We start from the raw sequence: 22,912 nt of genomic DNA, 5'->3' as shown, positions 1-22,912 counted from the left end.
ATCTGGAGTGCGGCAGGAGATGGTGCAGTGAGAAGTTGGGTATTGTGGCCACAGGGTGCTGTGCGTACGTAATGTGAGTATGGAAGTGGGTAGTTCATGTGTTGGAAGTCCCCCAACACATGAGCCAAAACCAGAAAGACGTACCCTGAACATTTCCAAAGCTGGCACCATTGATTGAATATTGTACATTTAGCACTTTGAAAATATGATGGGTGCTGGGCGTTTCATAGGATCGGTCGGTTATGATCAGTGACAGATGAACCTCACTTGGTCTGGGTGAACAATGTATTATGACAGAGAAAATGGGTGACACAGGTACAAAAGAAACATGGCAACAAAGGTGAGCAAAAAGTAACGAAAGGGAATGGAGAAGAGGGAAAGGCAGATGAGACTGGATCAACTATGATTTTGGCGAGCATCTTCAAGGTTAATGTTAAAATGGGAGGTTGGCAAGTAACCGCAATTGTAGCCCATTTCATGGAGTCCAGTAGTTTGCGCTGCTCAAGCAAGGCATTGTACAGTTTCATTAAGTGCGGGGGGTTGGGGTGGGGACGGTCAATAGATCTCACACATTTGAAAAACTGCAACGTGAACCCGTCCACGTGGTGTGCCTTCACATTTTGTAGAGCTGAAATGGCCCCCTAACACTTCCTCTTCTGTGCTGGATCTCACAAGGTCTAGTGCATCAGTTTGCAGACAATATAGGGTGTTGTAAAATAACTGGTCGCTTAGCGCCTCACCTCCAAAACTTTCAGGAGAATAGACCGTTGAGTTAAAGGACCTTAGGGACACCAGGGTGTCCCGATTGATTTTTGGTCCTTGGTTGTCTGTTTGTGCAAAGTGTAAAGAAAGCGGTGTCTTCTTGATCAGACATACACGCAGGGTCCCCGTTTTGTTGCCTTTATTGTGGAAAAGTACTGCTTGCCCTCGTAAATTAATTTACTTCCTTTTTTCTTATACAGGGCCTTGTAGGTTGATAAGGGTCCTCACTACAGTACCCTGGGCCAAGAGTTTGGTATAGGCCTGGAGCAATGTCGTTATCAGGTAGAGAACATAATGTAATGCAACAGATGTGGTCTGGTATTTCAAGGAATAAAATAAGTGGCATTGCATTGCAATTCACAACTCACTACTAGTTAATTTCTATTCATTTTTTACATCATGTTCCACTGACTGCGACATGATTTCAGAGAAGATAAGCACATTATTTGTTCTGTGCACCAAGCTCCAGAACAGCACACATGGCCTATGACAAGAAACACAGGCTGCAGGTTGCTCCCTAATGTGTGTGAGGTCAATGGGCCCATCGGCAGAGGAAAACTAAAGATATTAGTGCGACTGCGTTGTGAGAGCCAGGCTGTCGTCGGGTCCTTCCTTTTCAGTAAAGCCATTCAGCATTGGAATTGGGACAGCACAAGACAGAGCTAAGTTCTGGCAAAGTTTACCTTGACGGAACGCTGCTGAACTCTGAGGCACAGGAGCTAGCCCAAGAAAATCCCAAATCTGTACCGAAGCGGAGTCGCATGTACAAACAAACTGGGCTTTAGAAGACTCGCAATATAGAAACAGAAAGCCCACAGCCTGTTCAGAAGCTGAACAAAATGGGATATACGGTCTTGCATTTTAAAGAATTGTTTTGTTAGGGTAGGGATGGTGACCGATACCCAAAAAAAAAAAAAAAAAAGTTTTATAAAAATAGTCTAGCTTAATTACTTGTTCAAAAAGAGAAAGAGTTTTTATGAAGAATCGCCATTATAGACGCGCGACATTTAAAATTGTTGGAATTTCTTTTTTCCCAAATTGTTTTTTGCTTTTATGCCAATCTCCATACGGAGTTGCGGTTTATGGTCATTGCATCAAATTCCTTGCATCTAAATGCATTTGCATCAATTTTTTTCCATCTAAAAAATTTGCATTGAATACATTTTTTTTTTCAGGGGGTTAGGGGAGCAGGGGGGGGGTCACACCCCACCCCCCCCAACCCCCGTTAACCCTTTAAAATCCTCCTGAACAAAAATTAACCCTTTACCCCCCAAAAAACATGCATTCGATGCACATTTTTTAGATGGAAAAAATGTGGTGGAATGGCATTAGATGCAATGACCAGATACCCTGAGTTGTGTGACCTGGCTTGGGGGCAAGGCATCCCATGAAGAAGAGCAATTGTATGCCATTTCCACCACTGAAGCCCTTCTGGCGGAATGGAATTAAATGAATTTGTCCCAGTCTCATCTGCCTTTCCCTCTTCTCCATTCCCTTTCGTTACTTTTTGCTCACCTTTGTTGCCATGCTTTCTTTTGTCCCTGTGTCACCCATTTTCTCTCCTCTATGACTCTTATAATTATCTCCTTTTTTGCCCATCTCCCCATATAGCTTCTCATTATTTATTGTTCCCTTGCAACTTACCCTCGTCCTAAATCAATTGTCATCTCATTTCTTTACCTCTCTTCTCGGCCCACCTTTATCTGAGCTCTGCCACGCCCAAGTTGTAGGTCTGTGCTATGCAGTTTGCGTTACACTCCGAGCACAGAGTGCGTGCTTGCGAAAGGATATAGTGCTTGCGTATGTGAGAAACGGTGGTGTTCATACAGGTAAAAGGCTATAGTGTGTTTGCGCGCACGTGAAATTCTCCATTGCTCATGAATATGAAAGACAAGTGTACTCCAGTATGCGAGGCTGCTGCGATTGTACATGTCACCATTTCTGCACCTTATTTAATCAGGGAAGGCATCACAATCCAAGATTATGGCTAACCCTGCTAATTCCAGATTTTACTGACAGGACCAGACATGCAGAGCATAGGCTAGTCTTTTTCACATGCAAGTACACGCCATAGGGTGCTCACTCGATCGTCAATGTGCATGCTGACATCCGACTCTCAGTCCAAACATGAACTCTGCATATCATTGAATGCAAGGCCTGGTTTAGGATTTGAATGGCTTTGTCAGAAAGACGACCCCCGGGCTCCCCTTATTTGCTTATGTATTGACATTACTGGAAGTGAGATCACCAAAAATGGAGTGTTAGTCTAGGGGCATCATCATGGTAAGTTACGTTACAAAATGTCGCTATAAGTAAGGCAGGAGACAACTAACTTCGTGGTGTGCAATATATAAAGTTACAGTCATTATACATGAAGCAATACCATTGGTCAGCTGAACAGTGAAAAATGGGAGCTGAATGGCTTGTTGGGTCTTCTAGTTTTGCAACATTTCTGTGAGGAAAAAAAAAAAAAAGGTTTGCCCTGGTATATTACACACATAAGTGGTGAAGTCGGGATTTGAGATACGTCTGCAACCTAGGCCCTTGGCTACATTATCTTCCCAACTACATTTGGCTTGGCTTCCAAGAATTATTTCATAGTGAGGACTTGAAAAGTACAAACAATATATGAAACCAACAAAAATATAAATCCATGTAGAAATTCTGCATGCACAAAAAGAGTACGGTATAGTATAAACTTTATTTTCTCATTCTTGAATGGAAAACTACAAGTACCAGAATGTAATGAAAGGTGTAGTAATGTCTTCATTGAATCACCAGTTAACTCCGTTAGGCATCAACCAAGGAAGGCATTCCTTCCAATGTGTCCAGTGATCGTGAGGAAGGGCCGGAAAAGAACACCCCGAGATTAACTCCTGCATGCGAGGGTCGTCAGGACACACCACTCGCCACAGGTACTGTTTGCCGGCTGAAAGTGATGATTCCCAAGAACAGGCGGAGGTTTTCCAGAGTAGAAAAGAAGGACTTTGCATAATCTGTTCACAGTCTTTCTGCTGCTCAGAGGTTGAAGGAAACCTCGCTTCTGCAATGGGCATCTGCCTAATTTGCGGCAATTTACTTCCCCTTTCGTGAAACGAGCAAATTAGACCTCTGCAAAAGTCTTGACCCAGAACCTTTGCAGTTATACAAAGAGCTCATGATTGGGTCTGAGTCTTTTTGACTCATTGTGTTATCTATACGGTTTTGGGCCTGCGTTTAATGTCATTAGTTATTCATGATTTTAATGAACTTTTATTTTTGCCTACAACTGTGAGGGTTGTTTAAAGTCATTAACGCACTCATTAACGCATTCATTTCTACATGGCAATCGTTTTTTGGGCACCTAAAATGTTAATACAGTATTTTGAGAAACACCAATGCTGTCATCTTTACATGTGCATATGCCATGGCAGCATTCTAATTCAGCTCAGTGGGCGATTACGGTTGCCGAGGGGGCGTTGTGCTCCACCTCTTCGCTTTTGCCATGGGGCCATCTAGATTTTCCGCACTTGTGTGGAAGATTGCCACGGGTGCATCCATCTACCAGTACCTTTGTAGGTGCGTTTTTTTCCATGGGGGCACCTTATTTCAGCCAGTGTGAACATTTAATTTGAGGCTGTGAGGAATAGAATTTGACTATTACTTTATAATTTGAAGTCCACAGCTGGATTGCACATTCATGGAGGGGTGTTATTTTACTTGCCCCAGGGGAGTTGGTATGTTTTCGCAATTCCCTAGTGAAAACTTTTTTTTTTTTTTTAATATAAAAAAGGAGGAGGTGTCACATCAAATATTTATCTGCTTCCTTTGGTTCCTTGGAACATTACATTCTTTGGAACATTCATTTTGGAAGTGTGCCAGAAGTATGTAGCAAGGGCTCTTGTTCTATTCTGGTTTTGCAGTGCTGTCTAGTAGTTTATTTTTTAGTAGGTTTAGCTAACAGTGAGTGGGTATTACTATTTTGCACTCTGAGTTCTACCTAGAGCATAGCGATTCCAGGTTTTGCGAGAATGTGGGCGTTTTCGTTTTTACACGCTGTTGTGGTTGCTGAGGGGGCAAAAGAACACCACTGTAAGTTGTGCGAGTTGCGGAGCCACTCATTGTGGTGAAATTACTAGAGATTCATAGGACAATTGTGCTGGGTTGGCATCCGTTTGTGCTCACGGAGAAATTCGTTTTGTGATTAGGCACCTCTGCTGGGAGGTGTTAGTTGTGGTTTGTAGCAAGTTGCTTGTTTGAGCGGTTTTTTGGGGGGGGGGGGGGGGGGGGGTCAGTGGCAGTGCCTCTCTTGGGAGTGGCAGTCCTGGGTTTTTAGTGAGTTTTGTTTTTTGTGGAGGCTAGGGTTGTTACCGATTTTTGTTTTGTTTTCATGAACTCAAATTGTCTCGCCATTATATGAGGCTTTGCTTCGAGTTTTCCAGGTGAATTCCATTGTGTCCAATAGCATGGACGCAGAAGGTTTAGTTGGAGTATCCTTTGTGTTCCCTTTTTCCCTTAGTGTGACCTCGTTTGTGTGTTATGAATTGATGTTGATATTGGATTGGCTACTTCTGTAGGGCCCACAGAAGTTTCTTCTCCAATTGAATGACGTTATGTGCGTTTCCACTGTGCAATTCTGGTTTGTGTTGGGGGGAGAAGTGGGTTGTGCACTGATTTATATTTGCATGCATGCTTTTACAATTGTTTGTATATTTCGCAAAATGACTTTACATTTAAGAATAAAGCACTGTTAGCACTATAGTTTCACATTGCTGTGTATTGGTCTACACATGTTAAGAATACAGCACTGCGATTATAATATGTCTGCCGTTGAGTGAGGACGCGTTAGTCCTCAGCTCTGCTCTGGGCCGATAAAAGCAGGCCGTGCATCAGTTTAAGTAGGCGGTCAGGCAATGAAAAATACCCAAGAGAGGATAAAACGTGGTGGAGACGGACGGCGGTAGCTGGGAGCACCCCTCCCCCCCGTCCCCAGAAGAGGAGCAGGCTGACCCGACTGAAGAGATGTGGGAGCGGATACAGCGAGGAGCTGGGAAGGTATGGCGAGTGCCCTAGAGGCTTAGAATTAGGCAGCAAGACAAGTGGTCTCTCGAGCCTTGCAGGGGAGCGAGATTGTGGTATTGGTGACTCCGGAGGTGTAACAAGAGGAAGAATATCTCTGCGAAGGTTGGCCACCACGCAGGGATGTAGCGCATACTTGCCAACCCTACCGATTTAGGCGGTAGGATACCGTTTAAGCAGTCCTACCACCTACCGATTTTGTGGCAACAGATACAGATTTCATTTTTAAAATTTTTTTTTGGTCCTGGACTTAGTAGCCTGTTCAGCCATGGTTGCAGGGTGCGCAAGTACACAGAATCCGAGGAACGTTCTTCAGTGGGGATGTGTCCAAGCTGCTGATTTTATAATGGTGTGTTGTTACTGGCAGCAGTTAGCAGAATAGTGCGCCAGTGCAACCTCCCTAGCCTGTCGGGCACCTGTGAGATCCGCTCCAGCACTTCTGGATATCTACAGCCACATGGTTCACCGTACCTCAGCTCCCTGGTGCCAGTCATCTACATGCTGGGGCGAGCCGCTGAAGCAATGGCGAGTCACTCCTCATGAGTTCTGGCAGGTATGAGCTTGCGCCAGGAGCCAGGGGGAAACCGCACGTTTCAGCCCCACCCTGCCCGAGTCTCGATACTTCCACCCGCCTGCAAGTGCAATATGCTATTTCTTCAGCATTGCTGCACAACGCAGCGCCCCTCTCTCCGGCACCTACTACATACTTGCCAACCCTACCGATTTAGGCGGTAGGATACTGCTTTTTAAGCAGTCCTCCCACCTACCGATTTAGTGGCAACAAATACCGATTTATTCAACATTTCTGAAACTAAGATTCCTACAGATATTTGGTCACAGAATGTTGGCATGTATGGTAGCGGAATCAAAAGGAAGACTGAGCATTCCCTGCAGGAGTTTGGCTGTGACAGGCAGAGGAGGAGGAGACTTCCCATTTGAAATACGATGCCAGAGTATTTATAAAACTCTGGCAAGGCTCTCTCTTTGGAATATCACTGGGCTTCTTGTGGAAATTGTCTGGTTTTCACACTTTTTTAATGTTGCTCTTCTCTGATGGATCTACGCCTGCAATTGTGCTTGGTCAACTTTTTCTGTACTCACATAGAGGGGATGTAAAAGTCATTGAGTGTTAACGATAGTGAACTTGCAGCTGCAGCTCTCGGGCAACATTCATTGCAAGCAGGGGGAGAAAGTGCTGCATAGGTGCATGTATGCAGGAGGACAAGCCTTTCCTGAGAGACCTCCAAGGAGCCTTTCCTGAGAGACCTCCAAGCCCCTGTAAAGTCTGAAGCAAAAGAGGGGCAAGGAACCCAAAAGTGAGCGTGGAGCTGGTCGGTGGCTGCCCACATGCAATCCTCCTGGAGGGCTGTTAGCAACATAGAGGCCTGTGCGCCGGAAAAAGAACACAGAGCCAGAGAGGGTGTCAAGCTTTTACTAAGTCCCAAAGCTGAAGGAAAGCTTTCCCCCAGTGAGTGAAGTTATAAGGAGGGCAGGGACTTGGAAGAGATCTACGAATAAGAGTGTGGATGTGTCCCCCAAGTGTGGCAAGTCCCCAGAGGAAGGCAACTGGAGAGTGCGGGAGATGTAACAAATGAATAAAGAGTGGTAGCACCGCTTTGGAAAGAGCGCATAGAGGGATTGGAGTATATATTCGAGGCAGAAAATAAATACAGGAAACAGGAGAGAGGCCCATTAACGGAACGGTCGCTACCATCTGATACGGGCGGAAGTGGTATACACATTGGTGGGGAGGCGACATCCAGATGCCAGGATCGAAAGTGAAAGGCACTCAGGCCAGAAGGCCGCCACTCCTAGGGGTTCAAGAAGGACAATTGGAGCGCTGTTGGAGGCAGCGAGGCGAGGGCACATTAGGGGGTTGAGAAAGAGGACATTGAAGGGAAGAAAGGGGGCTCCCAAGAGCGTGCAGAGATGGCTCTTAGTAAGGAAGACCTTAAGTAATGCCTCAATAACATGAAGGGGAGAAGAACTAATACGTTCCAGGAACAGTTTACATCATTGCAAGATGAATTGAGAACATCCCTGGCCAAAGTCAAAAGGGAGTGAAGACTTTGGGAGAGAGAGTGGGTGTGGCTGAACAGGGTTTGGCGGAGAGGACGGAGGAGGTACATCAGAATAGTGAACTGTTGGATCAATTGGCAAGGGTTTCCCAGAATTTGGAATTGCAGGCAGAAGACCTGGAGAATCGTTCACGCCGTTCAAATATTTGTGTGAAGGGAATGAGCGAATCAATAATGGACATAGATCTAAAAAGCATTATTTAACAATAGTTTTGGAACCTATTGATGGGTACAGAGCCAGAAGATATTGTGATTGACCGGGTGCATAGAGTGGGGCCCAGGAGAAGGGAGCAAGAACGAGATCTACTGGTTGCCCTCACTTTGTATGGCATAAAAGAGAATATTTTGAGAGCAGCAAGAACTGCAGGGAATGTTAAAGTGAATGGGGTACAAATACAGCTGTTTCAGAGGAAGGCCACACAGATGATTGAGGCCCTTATCCCTGCACGGGCAGAGGCAGTGGGACTGGTCTAAGGTGCAGAAGTTGGGTGGAAGGGGGGGCAGGCGTCTCCTAGATGGAAGGAGGTTAAGTCAAACAAAGAAGGGGGGGTGAAGAATGAGGGGGTTGAGACAGATTACTTAGCCAGAAGTGGAGGACTAGAGAGTACTGTTGAGTAATCAGTGGGAGGTGTAAGGATACTTCCCAATGGGGGTTACCTCAAGTATTTTCATGGCCCAAAGCTTTGTGGGATGATCTTCAGCCTGGTCCTCAGATGGTTTGTGGGGCGGGTGGGGGGGGCAAGCGGACAAAGGCAGGCGAAACGAGCTGGGATCTTAGGGACCAGTACAGATTGAATGTAAAACATAATAAAGCATTTAACACAAAGTCTGGTCATATAATGTGAGGGGCTTAAATTCCCCTGTGAAATGTAAAAAGGAGGAAGCCCTAGTGAAAGGGAAAAGGTGGATGTTATGTTCCAGGAAACCCATATAAAGAAAGTTGACAGATCATGAGATGGCGGCAACTGTCCTGGACTTATCAATCCAATGCAATAGGGAAAACGTCAGGGGTTCTGCTACTGTTTAAAGATACGTTGAGGACCAAGATTATACGGACTCAATCGGTTGGGGAAGGGAGATATCTTTTCGTAATAGTACAGCTGGAACATAGACAAGTTACAATGGCGACGGTATATGCATCCAATTCAGGACAGGGTGGTTTCTTGTGGGAGGTGGAAACAAAATTGGAGGGCTTTGCAGAAGGGGAGATGGGAGACTAACTTTGCACGGGATCCCATCAAAGACAGGAGTGGTGGGGGAGGTGTGGGGGAGAATCAGCACCCCCCACCATGGGCTCTGAAGGAAAGCTTCGATACTCTGACTTTATGAAATGCCTGGCAGACTAGGAGGGGGAAGAGGAGAGTGGTTGTACTGGTTTCTCGCAAGTCTATCGTTCCCTGTCAAGAAAAGACTATGCGGGGGTACCTGCCAGGTTGACGGGATAGGTGAGGAAAGTTGAATTGGGGTCAATATTGCCCGATCATGCCCCATTCTCTGTGACAATTATTGATAAAGGGCTGTGAAGTGGGCTTGGACATTCCTGGGGGTATTGCTGAATAATGAGGTGAAGGCAGAGGTGATTGGGAACAAGTAGATGGGTACTTCTCAACTAATGACAATCAAGACGCCTCACCGAAGGGGATCTGGGATGCCTTTAAGGCTATAATGCGAGAAGAGCTCATTGCGTTTTCAGTAGGAGAATCAACAAGTAGCAATGGGAAAGGATTTGGAGGCCCAATTGAGTGACCCCCTATATGCCATAGCTAAGCGTACAACAAAGGAACTGCATAAAAGGCTAATTGAAATTTGGAGCCAATTGGAGTTGCTGCAAACCCGTAGGGCATAGAGATCATTGTTGGCAACTAAACAGAGGTATTATATGCGGGCTAACAAGGCGGATAAGCTGCTGGCTTGGCAGCTAAAGGTATAATAGGCGGCTATGACGGTCCTCAAAGTTGCGCAGCCCGATGGGTTGATTGTTAGTCAGAAGTCATAACTGAGGCCTTTGCTAAATACTACGAAACACTATATGCCTCGGAGCGTTGGTGAGTGTTTTGTGGAGAAGTGGACCCAACAGTCTTTCTTCCATTACGATCACTGCCGGACATCAGCTGACTTTAAAAACCCCCACACTTCGCAAAGCGATCACAGATGTTGGTGAGTGTTTTGTGTTTGGTGCTTTGGTGTTACGGTGAGGCAGTGAAGCCCGGGGGTGCTGGCCTCCTCACTCATTTGTTAAATCACAAGTGCTGGTGGCAAGAACAGATCTCGGCTGCCGCGGCAGAAAGACGTGTAGTGAAGTGATATGTCAACTAAAGGTGCAAGGATGCACCAGCAGGTGAGGCAACAGGAAGCGCCTGAAAGTTTTGGTAATGCTGCTCGACCTGAAAGTCTGAGCATAACTGTAGACAAAGTGATGGCAAGCCTGAGGCTGAAGGGTGGAGCAAGGCGTTTTTCGGCAGCTCACACTCACCCACCCAGACTAGAAGCCTCACAAGTTTGGACTCGCAGGAGTTGACCCTCCTGAACCTAGAGCTGTCACAAGGAAAAGATTGGCGATGCAGTTCAGCGGTACCTACTCTTGGGGGGAGGGGGGCGTGAAACTAATGATAACCAGCCCCTTGCAAATAAAGACATTGCAGGCGGGGTAGTGGGGGTGAAGCCAGACACTGCCCCCTCCAACAGTGGATTCAGGAATCCTCCTAGCGGATCGATTATCTGAGTCAATCGCTCCCAAGGGGCTGGAGGGGGTGGGGGGGGGTGTACCGCAGGAATTGAACATGAGCAAGCTCCAAACAGAAGACACCGCCCAGGAGGGCTGTTCTTTGCCCACACATCAGGCCATAGCTGCGGGGGGTGGAACAGTTCCACGACTGGAACCTCAGGTTTCTGAGGACAAGGCAGAGAGCACCGAGGACCAGATAGAGAAAGAAACAAAAAATTCTGTCTTGGCAGCTCCCCTGTCAAGAGACATCTTGGCCCAAACCACAAAAATTGCATCAAAAAGGCGATGGAGTCTGCCTAATTCTAAGAACATTGTGGAAGCCCAGCTACTTGGTATGGCTTAGAGAAAGGGAGCAATGGGCAAACCAAAGATGCCTCTGAAGAGCCGACCACGGAACGGAGTGGTAATGAAGGGAGGATGTCAAAGAATCCTGAAATAGATCGGGGAAACGATGAAGATCAATAATCAGAAAGCCTGGTAAGATGGTGTGCGCAAAGGGAGCGGACTCTGAGGTCTCGACACTCTCTGAAAGGGATTCTAATCATCGGATAGTATTCCATATTCGACGCCCAGAAGAAGGCAGAGAAGGGACTTACATCAAGCCCAGCTGGAGGATCGGAAAGCAGGAACTTTGAGTGAGGCAATGGCGCAAATACAAAATACATTCATGGCAGCCCGATCAATATTCTTAGTACCTTTTACAAAGTTGTATGAAGCGCTGAACGACTCGGTGAAAGACCAGGCTACATTGATAGCCATGGCTCGTGCTACAATGACCTTTCTGGAAAGAATTCTGGTCAAAGTACAGGACTGTCTACAAAGAGAAGAGGAGGCTTCCTTAAACTGGCAAAATCGACTATGTGATTTGGCCAGATGTGAAGAATTAGGCAAAACAGCCTTAAATGGAAGCAGTATTAGAGGACTGCAAATGGATGCAATTTAAAGAGCCTCAATCTAGGATGAACGGGCGGAGAGAAGCACTACCACCAAGACCGAACAAACAGGAGGTGACAACAATGTGAATATCTAATATCGATGCTACTTCAAAAACAAAGGGTGGGGCCATAGACCGAAACCTCAAGATCGGAGATGGTGACCTGGCAATAGGTAAAAGAGGTGGGGGCATGGTAGCGCAAAATTCACCGCCTCCCCAAGAACAGACCAGCCGGAATTAGTGATGCAATAGATCTTGCCACATTTGTAGATGGTAACAGGTTTTCAATCTTCCAGAGCTCGCAGGCAGGCAAGGGAGCGATTGATAGCAGCACTAAATGAGCTCTGCCAGGGACCGTTAAAAATACAAAACGCGGATGGGACAAAAAAGAAAATCGAATGGGTCAAGGGGCCTTTTTGAGATATCTCTGGTCCCCTTGCCCAACTTCCACTAATCAACCGACAAAATGCCCAAGAAAGGAACTCAAGAAGAATCTTAAAAACTCCAGGAAATTGCTTTGAATGGACAGACTGGAGACTGAGAGCATCCCGGGAAACGATGAGTCGGAAGCTATCAGACTCCCGTCTGAGCGACTTAATTGATATAACAACAAGAGAGGATGAACACGATGATTGGACAAACCTGAGCCTGTGAGTTGGTGCAAATAGACAGACAGGTAACACGGCTAACCAACAGAGATGCAGCTCAACCTGCAACATTTAAGGAGAGGTCTCCTATTAAAACATTATTGAAAAATACCTTGTTCAGAACCCTAGAGAAAAAGAACAACCTTGTAGGGGCAGTTAGGCCGATCTGTAGTCCACAGAGATGGGACCCTCACCAAAAGTCTCCAAGATAAGGGATGTTTTGAAGATGACAGGGAGGGGAAAAATCCATTACAGCGACGGCATGGAATATGCTAGAGTCTGCCTCACAAATCTCCCCCCCCCAATGAAGAGAACCTAATCCTGAATCATCACAATGTTATGCGTTTATTCCAATATATTCCAAAGCCGATATCCATAACATCTGAGTCCAGTTTGTAAATGAAATCTGCATGGAGTGGGTAATTCTACATCTGAGATCTCCACTAATAAAATCAGAAATATTGGAATGGAGTGAGCCGTTACTATCGGGACGTCTCCGAGTCTGGGACTAAAAGTTCTATGCAGGGCATGAATGCAAAGGAGGACCAAAAGTTAAGGCGTAAGCTTATGGAAGAGAAGAAATTGAATTGACATCTTGGGGCAGTAACAAGCAAGCCTCCAATGACAGTAACTATCAGTAACGCAGCCCCAAAGAACCAAGCAGTAAAAACGAACAATGTTCTGAGACTTAATGATAAGGCGCACTCTTGGTCCTGGCTGCCGGCAGCTTTGACGGAACTCCATCAGCGCTAGGGCCAGAAAGTGGAGGAAGTAATGACCCTCTCGATAAACTGTTGGAATACGAGAGGCTTTGCGGAACTGTTTGCAAATGAAAAGCTAGGATTAGAACAATTTTATATCATCGGCCTGCAAGAGTCTTGGCTGAGGGTTAAACCATTATGTGAAGGCTATGAGGTATATGATAATGTCATAAAGGCAATTTTCTGCGCTTTTGACGTTGGTCAAAATTGATAGAAAACTCTGGGTGGTAAAGTTACTCCAGCCAAATCCATTTATGGATTATTTATCAAAATCAGGACTTTAAGTCCATAATCCTCATCAATGTGTATTGGAGTGGGAGCATGTGTAGCAATTCGACCCTTCTAGACTCCACAATGGCAATGGTAGATTAAGCTTTGATGTCAATAGATGATCCCCACTTATTTTATGTGTTTATTTTAATATGCACCTTTTAGACAGCGAGTGGGTGGCCCTGCACAAGACGCTACTAAGACCTAGGGCGGCAACATGGATTAGTGAAGTAAATGCACAAGGGCTGTCAATGCTAAATGGCCAGATTCAGGGAGATATCCCGTGATCAAGTACATGGTCTAGTTAAGATCTGTAGACTTTTCTCAGTGGCAGGGGCGGTCGCCAAACGGAACATCCTAATGTGCTGGAAATCGAAACAAGCCTCGTCTATCCAAGCATGGCTCAGAGACCTGATCTCAGTGCCAGAATGCGAGGAAAGCTTTATCAGGGGGGTGGCAGCTGTATGCAGGCTAAAAGACATCTGGGCACCACTACGCAGATATCACAGGAGATCGCAGAGTGATGCTGAGAGTACGACTTCATCACCCGGCCCAGCGTGATCTGCAAGACAAGCATTAGGCCTGTGCTTGTGGGCTAATGTGTACAGTGTATTGTGCCAATATTGTGTTGTATTGTAACCGTCAGTTGTTAAATAAAGGTTTTTTTAAAAAGCACATGGTAGACGGGGGAGCAACGTGCTTGTATAGATTGTTTTGTTTCCCCAAACGTTTCTTTAGCCATCATGGTTGTTGAGATGCGGGTCAGTGACCACTAACTATTATCGATAAGCTGGGTGGTAGTCAACAGGACAAGAGGGAAGTGGTCCTTAGCCAGAATTAATTAACATCAGGGAAAAATAGGCATACGATCAGGTCATCGGAAGTCCCTCGGATTGGCGGTCAGTTTGAGCATTTGCTACTCGTCAATCCCCAGGAAACCCAGCATGCCTGGATTCTTAAAGGCATACAGAGAAGAACGTGCCCCGAGGGGGAGGGGCGGGACTGACTTTATCCCATTACATTGGTACAACCAAGAACTAGTGATAGTTAGGAAGGCATTTAGAGCAGACAGAATGATAAAAAGACAAAATAACTATCCCTCTGGCATCTTAAGAAAGAACAAAAAAGGTACCGCCTGCAAGCAACTAAAGCAACCAGGCTCCAGTATGATGCGGAGCATATGCTATGGGTGCCTTTTAAAAACAACACTAGACATCTGTGGAAATTACAAAATAATGGGGGAGTTTTTTTAAAAGTTTTTTTTTTAAAGATCTTTATCGTTTAACATATGGAACATTCTTCAACTTCAAATAATTTACCCCCGCCCCTCCCTCTCTCCCTCCCCACCCCTTCCTCCCTCCCTCTTGTTCCCTTGGAACTCAGGACGGCATTGGCAGGCCACGTGGTCATGGACACTCAGTACAGTTTTAGGATTAAAAAGATATTCAGGACACGGATTCTGTGTGGGCACCACTGTAGCATGTAGTCGCTCTGCAAGTATTGCAATATGGGTCCCCAATGCATTTGGAAGTCTTCAGTGATACCCTGTATTCTGTAGGTCATCCACTCGATTGTGACGAAATGCCAAACTTTCCTGAGCCATTGAGTGGTGTTGGAGGCACCTGCTGTTTCCAGCACCGAGCTATAGTTAGCCATGGGGCTATCATAAGGACCATAATCACTTCCTGCTGGCGTTTAGTGTACGTCTTCTGTTTTGGGTTCCAAAGTCCCGCTAGCCATATCCTTTCCTCTAAACATTCAACCCCTTGGACCATTTTTCCCACTTGGGCCTTGACTTCGTTCCAGAGGTTTGCAATGACTGGACATGTCCTCCATATGTGCTTCCAATCTCCTTGCTGCTGGACAGCCCCGCCAACATTGTCCATTTGTATTGGGGTATATTGCTTGTATTCTCTCTGGTGTTAAGTGCCACTGCAGTAAGAGCTTTTGCCACATTTCCCTCAGATGAATTGATCTTGTCAGTTTGGAAATATTTTGCCATACCCCCCGCCAGTGGGACCGCGGTATTGATTCCCCCCAATGTCTTTTCCCACTTCATGTACTTCCACTGGACTTCCTCCCCTTGCACGTTCAGGTGTGTGTATAGGTTTGAAATTAGTCTACGGGTACCCGAGTCTGTTGTCATGTAGGTTTCAAACTTGGTGAGGTCCCTTGTTCCTGCCTCCCTATTGACTGGGGATGAAAGCCAGTGGTTTAGTTGTGCGTGTTGATAACTCTCTGCCCTTGTTACTCCTAATTCGTGGACACACTCTTTGAAGGATCTGAGTGACTGGTCTTTATACATGTCACAAATCTTCATGCAGCCTGCCCGTTTCCAGGTAGTGTATGCATTGGGGTTCATCCCCGGCAGGAAGTCGGGGTTTCCAAACAGCAGCGTAAAGGGGGAAGTATGTGTTGTCAGGTTTCCCCTTTTGACTGCCGAGTCCCATGCGTTTAGGGTTGTACTCATAATCTCGATTTTTTTAGTATTCAGATGTCTGTTTCTTGTGCGACCACAATAGATTAGAGAGCGGGGAGCCGGCTACTGCTATATCTTGTTTCGTCCACTTGTGCTGCGGGGAGCCTGCCACCCATTCCTTGATCACCCGCAGTTGTGCTGCTTCGTAGTACCTTTTGAAATGGGGAAATGCCAGTCCGCCCTCACACACCTGCGCTGTCAGCGTCGTCATTGCTACCCTTGGGGTTTTATGCTGCCACATGTATGCAGATGTCTCCCCTGTGTCTTTGTCGGAGAAGTAGGTATCTAATTTTACTTGAATTTCTTCAACTATTGTTTTGTCTTGCAGACGTTTGGTCGGGAATCTCCAGGACACCACACACAACCTCCCCGGTTCTTGAGGGCTATAGATGCCACAATTGGGGCATGGTCCTAGAAGGAGATCGGGCCTACCTCCACCTCCTCGATTTTCCCGTTCAGATCCGTAGATGCCCATATATAATCTATTCTCGAGAGCGTATTATATATGTGGGAGTAGTGCGTGAAACCCTGCGTTTTTCAACCCGCCATATGTTGTGGAGGGAGAGAGTTTCAAACGCTTTCCTCAGTGCTCCAGAGGGGACTTTTGGGTCACTATTAATTTTGGTGCTTCTGTCTTGAGTGGGGTTCCATGCTATGTTCAGGTCTCCCCCTAATATAAAGTCTTCCGTCGCAAACTCCTCCAGCGCTCCCAGCATGTCAACTATGAAGGATTCTTATCCCACATTCAGGGCGTTCACGGATGCCAGGGTTACGGGTCTCCCTTCTAGTGTGGCGTTCAAGAATACATATCTCCCTTCCGTGTCGGCTCTGTGGTCTTGGATCTGTACCTTCAGCGTATCCTTCACAGCAATAAGGACCCCTGCCCTCTTTCCCTCTGCATTTGACCGAAAGATGTTTTTAGCCCCTTTAATTTTGATCCGGGATTTCTCACTCTTTTTATGTGCGTCTCTTGATACAATAGAGAATGTCCGCTTTCGGTTTCCAGGCTTGTCTTTCCAGTTTGGCCCTCTTCATAGGGGTATTCATGCCCCTGACATTCTGCGAGAGTACCGTCACTAGAGCCATGTTCGTCCTATCCACGTTTGATCCGTAATCTGATCATCATCCTCGTTTCTCTCTTATGTTTGTGGCCATGCGTGTATACCGTCGTGCAGTTCTATCCCTGTATACCCTCCGATTTTCTTCCCACTTGATCCCATGAGGTTGGAGCCGGGTTACTACTGGCCCTGGTACGAATTGTCCAGAGCTCCCGGTCCTTACTTCTCATTAACCCTTCATGGGGAGTCCTAAACCCCACTGTAGATTCCACTTGTGTCTCTTAACTTTTCTCCCCGGCCTGCTGGTGGCCGTTTGGGCGAGTCCGTCACTTTGTCTCCCACGCTCCGTTTTTCGAAGCGTGACTGTTACTTGTCCCAATTTCAGGGTGGGGGGGGGGCGGGGGAGGAGACGGTGGGGGGGGCCTTTCGTTTGCACTGTCGTCCAGCTGTCCTATCGATTCGGGCCCCGAATCCTCCTCTGGGGCTTGGTTTGTGTGGTCTCCGCTTCACCCGGAGAATCCCAGAATCTTTTCACCTTCCTCACAGCAGGTCGTGAAAGGAAAGGTTGATGCTTGGGCCAACCACACAGTAATGATTTTTAATCAGGTCTTAGTAACTAAGCAGATACCATCACATGAAGAGAGGCAACATTGGTGCCAATTTTAAAGAAGGGAGATTGTGGTGATCCTAAACACTATCGCCCAAGCCCTCTTAGACACTCTGGGTAAACTGTTTGCAGGAATACTATTAAGGGACCTGAATGGGTGGGTGGAACAATCTGGCTATATGGACCCTAGACAGACCGGTTTCGTGAAAGGGGTTAGTACGTTATTAAAACCTCTTCCTGCTAAATCTCCTGAAGCTCTGATCGATTGAAGCAAAAATAAATGTATATGTGGCTGTTATTGACCTAGAACAAGCTTTTGATGGAGTTAGCAGGGAGCGGATATGGTCAAAATGAGTGCATTGGAACTGTCCTCCGGATCTGGTAGAAGCAAATAGCAAATAGGGGCACTATCAGGAAAATCTACACCTACTGTGACCTGAAGGAAGGGTGCTCCCTAGCGCCTATATGATCTTTGGGAGTACCAACAAGCGATCCGAGCCTTCACCCCTACATTTGGTGAAATGAACCTGCCCTGGGTCCTGTGCCGATGACTTGGTCCTCATTGACCAAAAGCTGATTGGACACCAACGCAGACTAGATGCTTTTATCGGGTAATTAGAACTGAACGATATGCAAGTCAATGTAAAGAAATCAAAAGTCCTCATTATGTCATCAGCTAACAAAAAGCATAAGGGATGTCGATCATGGCGAGTGGGAGCGGAAAGGATGGAGAAGGTAGACTGTATAACATATTTAGGCACCATAATTAACAGAATCCTGGAAGAGAGTGCACACCTAGCAATGCTGCCGGCAAAGGTCGGGAGATTAGCGGCCCAGGGAGTGGCACTGCATAGGAAATATGGGGTCTTCTCAGTACTCCTAATGCTGACATTCTATAAACAAAAGGTAATCCAGATACTCACGTAGGCACTGAATCTATCCTCAATGTATCATGGGGGTGTTCTGAAAGGCCCATTGTGGAGGAAAGTTCTGAGGCTCCCAACCTCCCTCCCAATGGCTTGTATTTGCTTTGAGTTGGGGCTTCAGTCGATCGAAGTAGCAGTGGCCTGGAAAATCATTTCCCTATATAGCAAGTGTATGATCTCAAGCAATTCACGTCCCTTTAAAACCCTGAGACAGGAGGTTTTAGCCCCGTCAGACAAGTGGTTCGAAATTTGGAAGGAGAAATGTGGTAATCACCCGAAAGCCTGTGCTATAACATGCTATTCACTAACCAGAAACCCACTGAAGGCCAGAAAAATGATGCAGAAGCTTGACTGGATTAATATATTGCAGTCTCAAAGCTCTTACAGATGATCTATGGCCCTACATCAGGAATGAAGGGGCTTAAATCAAATCCCCAGCATATCTGCAAAGGTTTCCCCTCTAGCCATCATCAGGATTTGTTCATGCAGTGTCACTTAAACATTCTCCTGACTAAAGATGTATTATTAGTAAAGAACGATCAGGAGAAAGACCATATTTCACCTGGTAACCCAGTTGTAAGGCCCTGACAGAAGTCAGAACGTGATATTTGGGAAGGTTTATTCAGCAGACAGACTTGCTCACAGAAAAAGAATGGTGGGATACGGTTTTAATTGGTGAAAAGACAAGCATGGTCTTAGGTAATGGCATTTGTAAAACTTGCTCTTAAGGACTAAAGAACCAAGAACGGGTAGTTCTTTATTTTTTGTTTAATTTGTGTTTCAAACGATGGCCATCTTCTGCTAGGAATGTTTTTTTGTGTGATTATGTTAGATGTATAAAGGAGGTTTTTTTTTTGGGGAGTGAAAATGAGAATGTAATGTTGTGCAGAACTATTGTAAAAGGTTTTATTGCAATAAGCCATAAACAAAAAAAAAACAAAAATACATATGCCTCGGAGGACCCTGATCCTCAAGCGGTAGAGCAATACTTTTCAGACATATCAATGTTGAGGATATCGCCCAGTGACAGGAAAAGTCTGGAAGGGGACATAAGGGAGGAGGAGATGGAGGCAATTATTAGGGCATTAGCCATGAATAAAGCATCAGGCCAGATGGATTACCAGAAGCATTTTATAATAAAAATGTTAGGAAATTGACCCCAAGGCTGGCAGGGTTATTTAACTCGCTTGTGGGTAAAGGAGGGCGGGGTGGTGAAAATGACCATGACAGAGGTGAAAGTGGTGGTGTTAGGGAACTGGGCAAGGACTTAACTAAATGTGGGTCATACCGACCCATTGCGTTGATGAATATAGACGCAAAAGTGTACACGGGAGTGTTAGCGGCAAGATTAGCGCCTCTTCTTCCGAACTTAATTGGTACAAACCAATCTGGGTTCATTAAGGGGAGACAGACCTGGGATAACACAAAGAATTATTGATCTAATAGAAAAGGTTCATACAAAACAGACCCATTGGTGTTGGTGTCGCTAGACGCTGAAAAGGCATTTGAACGGGTGGAGTGGCCTTTTCGATTTGCTACTATGGAGCAAATGGGAATGGGGGCTAGGTTTATACAAATGGTAAAAGCAAACTAAGATTCCCACGATTCGCTTGTCGATATAATATATATATATATATATATATATTCGCTGTGAAAAGGTTGTGGCGAATGAATATAGACAGGGGGAGCAGGGATTGCGAGGGTGTCTGCATGTTCCATGTAACAATGTCCCCTCAAAAACAGTGATTTTTCTGGCCATTTCTTTGCACAGCGATATTTTTTGAGGGGACATCATTACATGGAACCCTGTAGTATAGAAATAGGACAGGGTACAAGGCAGGGATGCCCTTGTCACCACTGCTTTACGCAATATATTTAGAGCTGCTTTTAGTTACGTTTCAACAAAAGTCAGTGATACAGGGCATCCCTTTTCGAGGGGAGCAGCATAAAATAGCCGCCTTTGCAGATGATATGCTGATAACATTAACACACCCCGAGATGTCAGGCAATGTCAGCCGGTCTCAATCCCTTCTGACCAACTGACTCTTGTAGAACCCTCCCACATTCGGACCCTGCCTTTGTGGTGGCTCGGTTTTCCACTGTATAACAGCTACTGCCTCCTTGAGACGCATCTTATACCAATAAAGTGGCTTACCTTAACCTAGAGCGTGGCTGCCTCCTCATTCTGTAGCCACAACAAAAGCCTAAACAAAATCTGGATTTTCGGAAATATGCTTACAAGTCTCTGACATACCAAATAAAAGGTACTGCATGATAACACAATTCATACTTCTTCCTATTAGCTATTATGCTAAAGTACCCCAAGGCTAAGAAAGCCTCCTCTGCCTCCCCTGAATTTTTGGAAATGTACTTGCCAGACTTGGATATTGAGCAAAAGGTACAGCCTAATAAGGTCACATTCTAGTAGTCAAAATATGACACTCCTGCCGATTACTATTATGCAAAAGAAATGGGATGTTCCACAAAAAGAAATATTTATGTGAATCTAATACAAACCACAAAATAGTTGAGACAGTTTAAAAGGGTATTTGTGTAGGAATCCTTTTAATTCTCTTGAAGAAGGCACCGCTTTGGGTACCCAACTACAGCTTTGTGTGGGTTTCATAAGCAAACAATCTCCTGAACACTTGTCAGAAACAATGGTTACTACAAAGAACCATCATCAATAAGGAGTTTCCCGTTGAAATGCTGCAATAGTAGCTTAGAGAGTGCTAAGTGCTTGCAATGCCTCAGTGGAAAGACCTGCTGAATTTGGGAGGGTAGTAGTGACTAGTAACATGTCCAACAAAGGTATCCTCTATAAATAAAAACTGGTGGCAAGTCTGCTAGGCCTTGGGGACGCTGCACAGGAGGCACATGCTTTATGCCAGCCCCCATTGAAAGGATGTACAAACAGTTCTATGTGAAAACATCCCTTGTGTGACGATCCTTCGGATGGCGTCACTTTTCCCCAGGAGACAGTACCTTTCCACGAGGCTAGGGTGAGGCCGCTAACCAAGAATCCCACTAGGGGTAGTAAAATGCTGGAGGACCTCATGGGGAGGAAACCCCCCCCCCTTGGGGACAAGGACGAAACTCTGGGGGAACCCTTGTCCCATCCCAACCTTGTAACATAACTATGTTACCCAAGCCTTCTAAAAATAAAGTTAATTCAGAAACGATGTGCTACTGTACTAGTTTTGACATTTTCTCCGACAACAAGTACTGGGACGAAGAAAAATCAAAGAACGCTCCTAGAAAGCACAAGGATTATTCAATCAGGTGTTGACAATTGGGCAGACGCCACATCAGAAAGGACTCGATATAAAAGTAACTAGCGAGAAAGGAGAGAGAGAGAGAAGAAGAAGAAGAAGGAAACAACTAGAAAGTCGAGAAGTAGACGAAGTGCCGAAAATGTCCTGCAAGTCTGCAGGATGGCATCAGTAAACCCAGAGGTCAGAGAAGTTGAAGAAGGCATCTTGCATGTTGGCAAGACAGCGAGAGAAATAGCAGCAGAAGTGGAAAACGGAGGGCGAGAGGGAAACTGAACCAAGGAACTTTCTCTTTGCTTCTGCTTTTTCCCCTCCTCTCCCTTGCTGACTTCCTGGCTGACACTGACTTGCACTGGTTGCCTGGTGGCCCTCTGATCTCTGGCCCAGGTCCCCTCCCCTGTCAGTCGCACTCCTGCACTGCTCTCCTGGCAACCCCACACTTGGGGGCTGTTTTTTGTATCCCTACAGTCCCTCTACCAGCATTTGACACCTGATGTCTGTACTTTACCCATCGTTATTTATTTTCTTATCCCATGTACTGCACTGTCCTCTCCCCGTTGCCCCCCCCACGCACTTCTCCTCCCTCCCCTTCCCATGCACTTGCACGATCTGAATGACACCTGGCCTAGTAGGATCGTTTTCTGTCTTCCCCCGGTTCCCCTCCCTTGCCTCGTTGCGCCTTGAAACACCTGTGTATAGGCATGTTATAAATGCCATATATATCAAGCCCTGGCATTAGTACAGTGTAAAGTCGGGTGGCACGAGAGGGAGCCTGCAGTAAAACAGTGGAAAGAAACAGAGCATATTGATTGCAAGATGACTGAGAAACGCCTGACCAGTCGGTAGGGTGCCGGCAGAATAGAAACAGTAAGATGGAGGGTGGTGGAGTGACCTCTAGTGAGTGGACCGTCGTGTCCAACAACTGCACCGAGGCCACCAACCCTTGTTGAACGTGAAGACGCGTTGACGAGATGCGGCCAGCACGATGGTGCCTATGTGACTCGGAATGTATGGACAGGCGAGTACATATCTAGTGCTAGAACCAACAGTAGAGAATGGTCGCAAGGACAAGCGGGCCATATCGGACAGAATAACTCAACCCCCCAGAGGCGTTTTTAAGCAGAACCAGTGAAACGGGTTCCCCAAAGAGTTGAAAACTGGTGACCATTGAGTGTGTGTGGGAGGGAGCTAGAAAACTGCGAGAGGCACAGAAGTTCTAAATGCTACAGCAATAATCTACCTTAAAACGGATTTACAAGAAAAGGAGACTAATCTTAAACCGAGGGTACATTCAGAAGACTACTCCCCACGGGCTATATAATCCAATCCTTTGGA

At 46.0% G+C, this 22,912-nt stretch overlaps 1 protein-coding gene across 1 annotated transcript in view; it reads right to left on the bottom strand.

Annotated features, from left to right (window-relative positions):
- Positions 1-22,912, bottom strand: part of PNPT1 (polyribonucleotide nucleotidyltransferase 1) — a 1,336,943-nt gene that overhangs the window by 1,304,297 nt on the left and 9,734 nt on the right. The window lies entirely within an intron of this gene.

This window comes from Ambystoma mexicanum, chromosome 4q (genome assembly GCF_040938575.1).
Source record: "Ambystoma mexicanum isolate Mex_15411 chromosome 4q, UKY_AmexF1_1, whole genome shotgun sequence".
Lineage (NCBI taxonomy): Eukaryota > Metazoa > Chordata > Amphibia > Caudata > Ambystomatidae > Ambystoma > Ambystoma mexicanum.
The sequence above is the reverse complement of the archived record's forward strand: the minus strand, read 5'-3'. Positions and strand labels throughout refer to the sequence as shown.